The sequence below is a fragment of the Pelophylax lessonae genome, assembly GCF_965119305.1.
Source record: "Pelophylax lessonae genome assembly, chromosome: 12".
NCBI lineage: Eukaryota > Metazoa > Chordata > Amphibia > Anura > Ranidae > Pelophylax > Pelophylax lessonae.
The window spans coordinates 22090044-22103343 of NC_138779.1; positions in this window are offsets into that span (position 1 = coordinate 22090044).

Genomic DNA, 13300 nt, shown 5'->3' on the forward strand with positions numbered 1-13300 from the left:
ATTCATTCTGTCCAGCTGAGGCTGCAGAGAAAGGGATTGAGGAAGCTCAGTTCTCAGTCACTTTCTCTCTATTTAGACCCTTGGTAATTCACCAAAGCCCCTCCAAACATTTTTTCAAGAAATTGTAAAAAAAAAAAAAAAATTTAATTAATAAAAGTAAAACATTTTTTACATTATTTTAATATTTTTTTATAATAATAATATAAATTTTAGCTTTCCTCCTCTCCTCTCCCACTGGCTGCTGCAGGGGAATGAATGAACACAGTGAGTGATCTGTACTGATCGCTCCTGTGTTCATTCTTAACTATGTTTTCTATGCTTCAGTTTGTGAATTAACAGGAAGCCGCTCAGCAAAGAGCCCTTCCCATTCATTCTGTCCAGCTGAGGCTGCAAAGAAAGGGATTAGGGGAAAGGGATCTAAATAGAGAGATATACTGAGAACAGAGCTTCTTTTAAATAATTTTAATAATTTCTTACAATAATATTTAATTCTTTTTTTTTTTGACCCTTGGTAATTCACCAAAGCCCCTCCAAACATTTTTTCAAGTAATTGTAAAAAAAAAAAAAAAATGTAATTAATAAAAATAAAACATTTTTTACATTATTTTAATAATTTTTTATAATAATATTAAATTTTTTGTTTGCCTTTTCTTTTGGAGCCTTTCCTAAAGAAATTGTAAAAAAAAAAAATGTAATTAATAAAAATAAAACATTTTTTTTACATTATTTTATTAATTTTTTACAATAATATTTAATTTTTTTTTCTTTACTTAACTGAAACATAGTAAACTATGTTTTCTGTGCTTCAGTTTGTGAATTAACAGGAAGCCGCTCAGCAAATAACCCTTCCCATTCATTCACTGTCTAGCTGAGGCTGCAAAGAAAGGGATTGAGGAAGCTCTGTTCGCAGTCATTTTCTCTCTATTTAGACCCTTGGTAATTCACCAAAGCCCCCCTAAACATTTTTTACATTATTTTAATAATTTTTTACAATAATATTTAATTCTTTTTTTTTTTTGCATTTTCTTTTGGAGCCTTTCCTAAAGAAATTGTAAACAAAAAAATAAAAATTAAAATGTAATTAATAAAAATAAAACATTTTTTTACATTATTTTAATAATTTTTTACAATAATATTTAATTTTTTTGCATTTTCTTCTGGAGCCTTTCCTAAAGAACTTGTAAAAAAAAATTTAAATTAATAAAAATAAAACATTCTTTTTACATTATTTTAATAATTTTTTACAATAATATTTAATTTTTTTTTTTTACTTAACTGAAACATAGTAAACTATGTTTTCTGTGCTTCAGTTTGTGAATTAACAGGAAGCCGCTCAGCAAAGAGCCCTTCCCATTCATTCTGTACAGCTGAGGCTGCAGAGAAAGGGATTGAGGAAGCTCAGTTCTCAGTCACTTTCTCTCTATTTAGACCCTTGGTAATTCACCAAAGCCCCCCTAAACATTTTTTACATTATTTTAATAATTTTTTACAATAATATTTAATTCTTCTTTGTTTTTTTTGTTTTTTTTGCATTTTCTTTTGGAGCCTTTCCTAAAGAAATTATAAACAAAAAAATTAAATTAATAAAAATAAAACATTTTTTTTACATTATTTTAATAATTGTTTACAATAATATTTACTTTTTTTTTGGATTTTCTTTTGGAGCCTTTCCTAAAGAAATTGTAATAAATAAATAAATAAAATTAATAAAAATATAAACTACTAACACTGTCCACTGCTTTCCTTTACTGACACCATTAACTGATCTGCTGATATACACGCATGTGTGTTTGTGCTCTGCAGTGCACACCCTAATACAATTGGCTGCGCACACCAATGTGGTAGCCTCTGATTGGCTATCACGGTAATCAGTCTCTGTGAAGCCAACCCCCATGTTTTCTTTCTCTGTGAATAGGGGAGGGAGATACTTAGTATTTCTCTCTCTCTCTCTCTCTCTCTCTCTCTCAAGTGTGTGTAATAAATAAATAAACAAATAATAATAATAATAATAATAATAATAATAATAATAATAATAATAAAAAAATGCCTAGATCAAGGTTTGATCCAGGTCAGTGCCAGAGTTGATGCTTGGGACAAGTATGAGTATCAGTCAGTATTTTTTTTTTCTCTGTGAATGGAGGAGGGAGATACTTGCAAATAAAAGAAAGTGTGTGTAAAATATATATATATATATATATATATATATATATATATATATATATATATAATATAATTATAATATTTAAAAAAAAATACCTAAATCAAGGTTTGATCCAGGTCAGTGCCAGAGTTGATGCTTGGGACAAGTATGAGTATCAGTCAGTATTTTTTTTTTTTATTTTTTACAGGATTTTTTCAGTGTCAGTGTTTTTCAGGCTCAAATCACATCTACGCGTGTTTGCAATTGGTGCGTTCTACAGTACATTTTGCTGTGCGTTTTGGCCCTCGCAATTTTACCGCAATTTGCATTTTGTTTTTTTTATGCTTTTTTTTTGGCCGATTTGTTGTTGGGCAGATTAAAAAATGAAAACCGCAGGCAAAGTCGCAGCAAAAGTGCATTACATGCTTTTCTGCAGCCTCTCCATTTAAGTCTATGGAAGCAAAAAAGCATCATTTTGTGTTTTAAAAAATCTCTGACCCATTCCAAAAACGCAGTGGCTGAAAAAAGCATAGATGTCCGCCGCGCCCACACTTGTATAAAGTACTCGAAACCCATACTTGAGTAAAAGTACAAGTGCTCGATCAAAAAGTGACTTGAGTAGAAGTGGAAGTGCTCGATCAAAAAGTGACTTGAGTAGAAGTACTAAAGTATTCAACATTTTTTGTACTTAAGTATTGCAAGTAGTTTTTTTTTTAATTTTGCTACTCAAGTACTGAAAGTAAAAGTTCACCACTTAAGCCCCGGAAGATTTTACCCCCTTCCTGACCAGGGCTTTTTTTTGCGATTCGGCACTGCGTGACTTTAACGAACAAATGCGCAGTCGTGCAACGCTGTACCTAAACAAATTTGACGTCCTTTTTTTCCCACAAACAGAGCTTTCTTTTGGTGGTATTTGATCACCTATGCGATTTTTACTTTTTGCGCTATAAAAAAAAAAGAGCATAAATTTTGCAAAAATAACAATATTTTTCACATTTTTTTATATGAAATTCCCAAAAAAAAATGTAAAAATCAAAATTTTTTTAACATTTTTGGCCAATTTGTTTTATGCTACATATGTTTGGTAAAAATAAAATCGCAAAAAGCGTATTTTGATTGGTTTGCGCAAAAGTTATTGCGTTTACTAACTAAGGGAAAGATTTGTCATTTTTGGTGGGTTTTTTTTTAACGCGTATTGGCGGCGATCTGCGATTTTTTTTGCGGTACTGCGACATTGCGGCGGACAGATCGGACCCTTGACTGACATTTTTGACACTTTTGGGGTTACCAGTGACATTACTCAGTGCTATACATATGCACTGTTACTGCAAAATGACACTGGCAGGGAAGGGGTTAACTTTATTGGGGAAGGAGGGGGTTAAGTGTGTCCCTAGGGGCGTGCTTCTAACTGTGATTGGCTGTGGCTTGAGCTGTAGGAACAGTGATCAACGGTCCTACCTAGTAGAACTGTATGATCACCATTCCTACACAGGGGAGAATGACAGGCGGCTTGTTTACATCAGCCGCCTGCCTTTCTCCCTCTGCACCGACGATCGCCGAGTGACCGGCGGACATCGGGTCCGCCGGTCACACACATGGACTTGCTAGGGAACGAGCCGGTGCACTCGCCCGCTATTGGCTCCCAAGCAAGTGACAGGCTAGTGATGTATATATATATATATATATATATATATATATATATATATATATATGTATATATATATATATATATATACATATATATATATATATATATATATACATATATATATATATATATATATATATATATATATATATATATATATATATATATACATATATACATACATATATATATACATCACTTTGCCTGGCTGGGGCTGACTGCCGATGTATATAGTCGTTCAGCGGTCGGCAACCGGTTAAAGAAAGAAGTCAAAAGTTTGAACATCATATTGTTTTTTATCATTTCAAATGGTTAACCTAAGAGCCGGTTCACAAAGCGTGACCCGACTTTGCCGGGCGACCTGTGAAGTCGCGGTGCGCAGCTCGCACCGTGACCTCGGAGCTGCATGCTCGGACTTCATATCATTGAAGTCAATGCAGGTCCCCTCCAGGTCACCCCAAAGTAGTACAGGACCCTTTTTCTAAGTCGGAGCGACTTGTATCACTCCTATTAGAACGGGTCCTGTGCTAATCTATGGCAGGCGACCCACGGCGACTTGTCAGGCGACCAGGTCGCCTGACAAGTCGACCCAGTGTGAACCGGCTCTAAAGGACAATCACAATTCCTTAGGCTGTAACTTTTTGTAAACAAAAACAGATAAAGTATGTCCCTCCCTTCCCCCTTTAAAGTTTTTTCCCTCCTTCTTTTTCCCTCCTTCTCTTCCCTGCATGTTTTATTTTCTCCACAGCTTATTGGTGCGCAAAATCATATATAAACCAATGTGATATACAACAATATATTCCAATAATCAGACATGGGAGTAAGTCAGGGATAAGGAGGAACAAAGCCGCTCAGGTGTGTCAGCCCGACCTGGTGCTGGTAAGACCCGTCATCCGGAAGATTGCAAGTAGAAGTAGTGGAACCGCACACAGGTGGATGAAAGCAAATGAAGTGATTTATTCTTCAAAGTCATAAATGTACAGACAGTGCAGGGAACAGATAATCCAGGTTAACGCGTTTCACGGCTCACATGGCCGCTTACTCATAACCGTACAGTTAACTACGGTTATGAGTAAGCGGCCATGTGAGCCGTGAAACGCGTTAACCTCGATTATCTGTTCCCTGCACTGTCTGTACATTTATGACTTTAGAATAAATCACTTCATTTGCTTTCATCCACCTGTGTGCGGTTCCACATGGGAGTAAGTCACACATGTGCAAGTCACAAGCAAGTCACAAGTCCTAACCTTCAAGTCTCAAGCAAGTCCCAAGTTACTGTGGTGAAAAGCAAGCAAGTCAAGTCGAGTCCCTGCTAGAAGTCAAGTCATTTATTTTGGTCAAGTCACAAATCAAGTCAAAATACTGATCTACCCCAAAGTTAAAAGTCAGTGGCGAGGAAAGGTTTTTTTTTATTTTCAACAAGAGGTTAGTGCACATCATTACTGCCCACTGATTGGTTTCTTGGTGCACACCATGGACTGGGGAGGTGAGGGGACCCATCAATAGATAGAAAACTCCTAGGGATACTAGGACTCCTGGGATCAGTGGCATTGCTGGGGAAAGGGGGTGATCAGTGGCAATGCTGAGGGGTAGATGGGATCAGTGGCAGTGGTGGGGGGGTGGGATTAGTCAGGAGGCAGTACACTGTGGCAAATTCTGAATCATGTAAAGCAAAGCAGGAAATCTTTGGCAAGTATATAGTGGGGGATTTTACACTGACCACCAATGTGAGGGGAGATTCTACACTGACCACCAATGTGAGGGGCAATTTGCACTGACCACAATGCAATGGGTGATTTTACGCCCCCCCCCCCCCCCCCCCACCAATATAAAGAGGGATTTCTACACAGACACCAATGTAATAGGAGCATTTTTACCAACCACCAGTGTAAGGGGGAATATACAATGACCTCCATGTAAGCGGGAGTTTACACTGATAACCATTGTTGAAGAGATTTGTACTGACCACCAATGTAAGGTGACACTTCTACACCAACCACAAATGTTAGGGCAATTCTGCACTTACCACCACTGTAAAGGGAAATGTACACTGATCACCAATGCCATGAAGAAGTTACACTGACAACCAAAGTAAGGGGGACATTTACACTGACCACTAGTGTGAATAAAAATGGTTTTTCACCAAGCCCCAAAGTAATGAGAAGATATACACTGACCACCAATGTAACTGAGACATTTAGACTGCATTCACATTTCTTGTGTCAGGAAAACATGCAAAATTGCTTTCCTGACACCACAGAAATGTGCTGCCCTTCGCCTGGTACACAGCAGTGGCATTAATTGTTAATGACACCTTCATGCATCTGCTGACATGTGCGTATTCACATCCACCAAAATTCAGGGTGCTGTGCCACCATGGTGTTTTGAAAAAAGGTTCCCCCTCCAATTTGCTTACCTTTGCAGAACAGGCTGATGGTGGGCTTAATGACCTCAGTTGTAGGCAGGACTTTCAAGCCAGAAGTGAAGGTGGATATGACCTCAGGGTGTCATGATATACATATGAATGCTGCCTCTATTTACATATCAATGCAGCTGGTCCACGGCTATTTACATATGAATGCCACACGTTTTACATATCATTGCAGGTTATTTACAGGTAAACACAGGGTCTGCAGGCGAGTCATCTGTACATGGCAATAGGGCAGAGCTGGGCAGCTATGGGACTAAAACTTTAAGGGAATTTAAACAGGGATAGTTGGCAAGTATGAGGCAGCTGCTTTGGGCCCCACAACAATGATTGGGCCCAGGGCAGCTGCCCCTTTTGCCCTGCCTTAGAGACGGCCCTGTATCCCCCACACACCATCCCATACCCCACCAAATCTCCCCTGGGGACACTAACCCCTTCTCCCCTGGGGATAGGGACCCCTTCTGCCCTGGGGACAGGGGTCCCTTCTCCCCTGGGGACACTGACCCCTTCGCACCTTGGGACAGGGACCCCATCTCCCCTGAGAACAGGGACCGCTTCTCCCCTGGGGGACAATGCCCCCTTACCCCTGGGGAAAAGGACCCCTTCTTGCCTGGGGACAGGAACCGCTTCTTCCCTGGGGACAGGGACTCCTTCTCCCCTGGGACAGGTACCCCATCTCCCCTGGAACAGCTACCCCATCTCCCCTGAGAACAGGGACCCCTTATTCCCTGGGGAGAATGACACCTTCTCCCCTGGGGAGAAGGACCCTTCTCCCCTGGAGATGGAGACCCCTTCTCCCCTGGGGACAAGGACCCCTTTTCCCCTGGGGATGGGGGCACCTTCTCCCCTTGGGACGGGCACCCCTTATCCCCTGGAGACAGGGACCCCTTCTCATTTAGGGATGGGGACCCTTTCTCCCCTGGGGACAAGGACCCCTTTGCCCCTGGGGAAGGGGACCCCTTCTCACCTCAAGGCTTCTCCACAGATATCTCCCACCGGGAGCTCTTTCCCTACAGGAAGTCCCGGGGACCTACTGCTGCCCGATGGGGATAAGGAGACCTCTGAGGTAGTGAAACTCGCACAACCCCTTCTCTTTTGTGAGGCCAAGTTCAAGGAGCTCTATGTGAGTACAGCACTTATAGAGACAGAGCAAGGACATGAGCACTGAGAGAGAGGACGCTGACTCCAGCACTGAGAGAGACCCACTGACATAGAGGACACTGACTCCAGCACAGAGATAGAGAACACTGACACCAGCACCGAGATAGAGGACACTGACTCCTGCACCAAGACAGAGTGTACTAAGAGAGTGCCATGACACCAGCATTGAGATAGAGGACACGGTGATAAAGGACACTGACACCAGCACTGAGATAGAGGACACTGACATCAGCACTGAGATAGAGGACACAGAGATAGAGGGCACTGACACCAGCACTGAGATAGAGGACACGGAGATAGAGGACACTGACACCAGCACTGAGATAGAGGACACGGAGATAGAGGGCACTGACACCAGCATTGAGATAGAGGACACAAAGATAGATGACACTGACACCAGCACTGAGATAGAGGACACGGAGATAGATGACACTGACACCAGCATTGAGATAGAGGACACGGAGATAGAGGGCACTGACACCAGCACTGAGATAGAGGACACGGAGATAGAGGACACTGACACCAGCATTGAGATAGAGGACACAAAGATAGATGACACTGACACCAGCACTGAGATAGAGGACACGAAGATAGATGTCACTGACACCAGCACTGAGATAGAGGACACGGAGATAGATGTCACTGACACCAGCACTGAGATAGAGGACACGGAGATAGAGCACATTGACACCAGCACTGAGACACACTGCACTGAGATAGATTGCCCCAACACCAGCGTTGAGATAGAGGACACTGACACCAGCACTGAGATAGAGGACACTGACTCCAGCACAGACATAGAGAGCACTGACACCAGCACCGAGATAGAGGACACTGACTCCAGCACAGAGATACAGAGCACTGACACCAGCACGAAGATAGAGGACACTGACTCCTGCACCAAGACAGAGTGTACTAAGAGAGTGCCATGACACCAGCACTGAGATAGAGGACACGGAGATAGAGGGCACTGACACCAGCACTGAGATAGAGGACACAGAGATAGAGGGCACTGACACCAGCACTGAGATAGAGGACACAGAGATAGAGGACACTGACACCAGCACTGAGATAGAGGACACGGAGATAGAGCACACTGACACCAGCACTGAGACACACTGCATTGAGATAGATTGCCCCAGCACCAGTGCTGAGATAGAGTGCACTGACACCAGCGTTGAGATAGAGGACACTGACACCAGCACTTTAAGGCTCTTCATATAAGCAATTCATACAGTTAAGTGTTATCGCTTGAATTATTTTTCCCATCATGGGCATGGGTGGGGCCTCATGTCTAAGTTATGCCTAAGGCCTCACAAAGCCTAGAGCCGCCTCTGAGGGGGCGGCAAATTGATGCCAAGGAGGATTTTTTCCCAGCAGTTTTGTGTGTCATCAGCTTGCGGCACGTTACAGGCGGCATTTCACCATCTCATACTGCCAACCGTTTTTGTTTTTTTGGGGGGGTGGGGGCAGCATTTCATTCTTGGACCCAGGCAGCGCAATGTCTTGGGCCAGCCCTGATGCAGGGGGTAGGCAGAAGCTGTGGAGTTGTCCAGGGTCTGGTCTTACCTGCTGATGTGATAACGAGGCACAATCGCTGTGCTGAGACTGAGTGCCTCACTTTCAAAAATGAAGTCAGGTGGCGCCATTACGTCACTGCACATGCGCCCACTCTGCTGAGGATGTATGAGCTATCCCAAGTCCGGCAGGCTTCAGGAATTGCGCATGCGCAGTTGCACTGTCGGCCTGCAGCCCTAATGCTTATGGGTGCTGTTGCAGACATTTTGCCTCGGCAAAAGGGCACTTTGGGCATCAAGGAGCAAAGTGGCAGATGCTCAAGCACCCTCCACCCCCCCCCCCCCTGCACGTGACTGCTTCCTCCTTAACCTACAACACATTAAAAATTTGGGATAGACTATATGTCAAAGGTGGCTAAGCCCCCTCTCGTCTCACTGTTAGCACAATTAGGAGGCTATCTCTGGTTCTCTCCAGGGGAACAGTTATTGGCCAGAGGTTGCTGTGTTGCAACCTCAGGCCTACATTTATGTGATGGTCAGTTACTCCATCTAGAATAGGGACCTCCCGACAGTGGCGGCTCCGCCTTTTTCTCTTACGCTTAGGGAGATCATTGGTTGGCATCTGTGTACTTGGGCAAAGATGGGGATCACAGTGCAGATTACCACGTAATGCCCCATCAGACACTGCATCTGCATCTCCCTTGTCTCCGCTGTCACTGCAGGGCGGGCAGGAATCCGTGAGAGCCGCCAAGAGGAAAGCTGTCCTTCTGTGTTTTACCATTGACAGTGGTGAGCGAGGCGCAATGGACGAGAGCCGAAGGTGGCAGGAACTGAGTCCCACCATTTTTCATCTGAAAAAAAAAGCCCTGAGTGCAAGGGCCATGGGAAATGGCCTGGTGGCCAGAATCGGCCCGCGGGCCTTGTGTTTAACACATGTGCTCTAGAATGATTGAGGGACCAATATAGTTGGTTCTCATGGGACAAGTGGCATAACTTATTTCCACCATACCAAAACTCATGCCAAAAGTCCTGATACCCTTTGAATCCCTGATTTTCCATCTTATACACCAAAAATATTTTGTTCTTGTCATATACTGTAACTGGCAGGGCCGGATTAACGTAGGGGCTATTGGAGCTTCAGCTCCAGGCCTCTACCTTAATATATAGGCGAACTGGCCCCAACAGGGGGCCCCATGAGAGGCTCCTGTTATCTCCTACAGTAGGGGGAATCTGACAGTCCAGGGCGATCGGTTCCATGGGGGGTGGGAGCAGGGCCGGATTAAGAGCATCATGGGCTTGGTGCTGAGGATTTTGAAGGGCCTTAAGGGCCGTGCCTTGGCATGCACCCAGAGGAGGAAGGGTGCAGCCATGCATGCCTAATTCAACATGGGATGCTGTCTCTGAAGCCCATAAACACATCCATGCATCGGCAACTGTCCCTCCTTGTCCGGCCTTCGTGCTGTGTGGGGAGGTTCTGAGGGTGCTGCCTGGGGAAGCGAGCATAGAAGCCAGGCTTCTGTGTTTACAAGTGACAGAAGAGCGGTAACAGTGAATATGGCCAACCCGGGGCCTATATTAAGGTAGGGGCCTGGAGCTGCAGCTCCAATAGCCCCTACGTTAATCTGGCCCTGGGTGGGAGATGGGGAGGGGAATTACAAGCTCTAATCTCCCTGTATGGCTCTCTCTCTTTCAGCTGCTTCATGGAAAACCATAGAGGAAGATCAGTGCTTGCAATTGCCCCCCCCCCTCCCCCACTCTACTGATCACCCCCCGACTGTCCATCAAATTCCCCCTGCCTTCCCTTCCTTCCCTCTGGCTCGACATGTGCTCCTCGGCCCCACGCAGCACTGCCCATTTCCTTCCTCTCCTCTCCCCCCAGCTGCTGCGGGTTGCAGAGGAAGGGGGTCAGTAAATATGTAGTTTACATGCCCTTTCCTTGTCTGAATGTACAGAGCCAGCGATCTGTATCAATCACTGACACTGTTAATACATAACTAAAGCATAATAAACTGTGCTTACTATGCTTCAGTTTACAAATGGACAGGAGTCTCTGTCTCCTGTTCATTCATCTTCAGTGCAGCTGAGGCTACAGAGAAAGATACTGGGGAATGTTTCCTTAGTCCCTTTCTCTGTCTCAAAAGTGAGACTTCAGGGGTCTGTTTAGACTAGTGATCGACCGATATTGTTTTTTTAGTGCCAATACCGATATTTTGGTCATCGGATACCGGTATCAGCCGATATTGGCCGATATTTTTGGACATTAAAAATAATTTTTCTTTTTTATTAAAAAGGTATTGTTGTGGAGGGATCTGGGGTGTCTAAAAGACCCCAAACCCCTCCTCTGCACTTAAAAGCATTCAAAACGCCAAGTTTGGCTGTTTTGAATGCTTGCATTTTTTTTCATTTGGCGCCGAGTACCCGGAAGTGATGTCATGACATTGCTTCCGGGTTTTATACATGGAGACCCGATCAGAGCCGAATACGGCTTTGATCGGGTCTCCTTTTCGGCGGCCATGCAGGCTGGTTGCCCGGGTCTCCCGGTGGGACGGGAGACCCGGGCGAGCGGTGGGAGGGAGGAGACGTCCCCTTCTGCTCCTTGTAATGACAGCCGAGCGGCTTATCAGCCGCATCAGTTGTCATTACAAGACAGCCGACCGTTGGCTATGGACGCCGGTACCAGGGTGATGCCTCTAGCTGCAGGCATCACTCCGATACTGCACTTTCCCGAAATATCGGGAATATCGGTAACCTTAAGGGCCGATTCTGATATATCAGGGAAAGTGCATATCGGCATTGCGGATAATCGGTCGATCCCTAGTTTAGACCCCTGATATCTCACCAAAGCCCCCCCAACTACTGTCACCATCCACTGCTCCCCCTCAAAACCATTGTGAAAAAAAAATGTAATTGTAAAAACATAAAAAAAATTAAAAATAAAATTGTAAATAATCGTTAAAAAAAATGTATAAAATATTTTTTTTAAATATAAGGGCTCATTGGATCACGGCTATAATATGCAGTCCGATGCTCGGGTTTACACCCCATGTGACGTCACTCGGTCACATGGGGTGTAGCAGGAAGTTCTGAAAGAATCAGTAGTCTCCCGGGTTTAAAGCGCAGTGCTGCAGGAAGTGGAAATCACAGACACGGCAATCTGTTAATGGACAAATGGCACACAGTGCCGTAAATCAGGGGAGAGATGCACACGCGCCGGTGACGTCATTACGCAGAACAGAATGGATTACAAGAAAACAGAGCAAGTAAGGAAACTTCTACAGGAAGCCATCATTAGGATTTTTTTATGCTGATTTATATGTGATAAAGTTGTGGGGTAGAGTTTACTACCACTTTAACTCTGAATAGGGAATAATCCCACTATATTCCAAACAAGAGTCACATCCTTCAATTCAGCAGCAAATTGGTCTATAATAATATGGCTGCAGAGAAATGGGTCCATCTTTACTAAGACCAGTATGTGTGTTGTACTATCTGAGTAACATTGTTCAATATATGTATCTTACCAAAATATGTGCAGCCCCAGTGGCCTAATGGATAAGGCACTGGCCTCCTAAGCCAGGGATTGTGGGTTCGAGTCCCATCTGGGGTGATCAAACTTTTTTAATAAAACTAATTTAATGCCTAAATTACTGCATTCAATGTCAATGGCAGATATATTATTCACATTAAACAGGAAGTAAAACCCTCCTCAAAAAAAAAGAAAAAAGCCTGTAAGACAAAGGCATAATGAGCTGGTATGCATCGCAATCACTTTTTTTAATTAAAAAATAAGAAAACAGTAAAGTAAGCCCAATTTTTTCCATATTGTGAAAGATAATGTTATGCCGAGTAAATAGATACCCAACATGTCATGCTTCAAAATTGCGCACGCTCGTGGAATGGCGACAAACTTCGGTACTTACAAAATCCCATAGGCGACATTTTAAAAATGTCTACAGCTTATCAGTTTAGAGTTACAGAGGAGGTCTAGGACTCAAATTATTGCGCTCGCAGCGATACCTCACATGTGTGGTTTGAACACCGTTTACATATGTGGGCGGGGAGCGATCATGGGTATCAGGCTGCAATCGGAGCCGCCTGCCCACTGCATCGGAGTCCCCACTGACCACTTTTTCAAAAATTTTAACCAGCTAAAGAGCCGAAATAGCTCAGTTGGGAGAGCGTTAGACTGAAGATCTAAAGGTCCCTGGTTCGATCCCGGGTTTCGGCAGAACATTTTGATGGAGTGAAGTACTGTTAGTCAAAATGACATTAGATAATGATGTCATCATTTTATATTTACATTTAAAAAGCACAGGAATTTTTATTTTTAGAAATGCAGCCTGACTTTTTATACTACAGCAAACATGTTTAATCCATATCCTAATACCAATACTAATACTAATGTT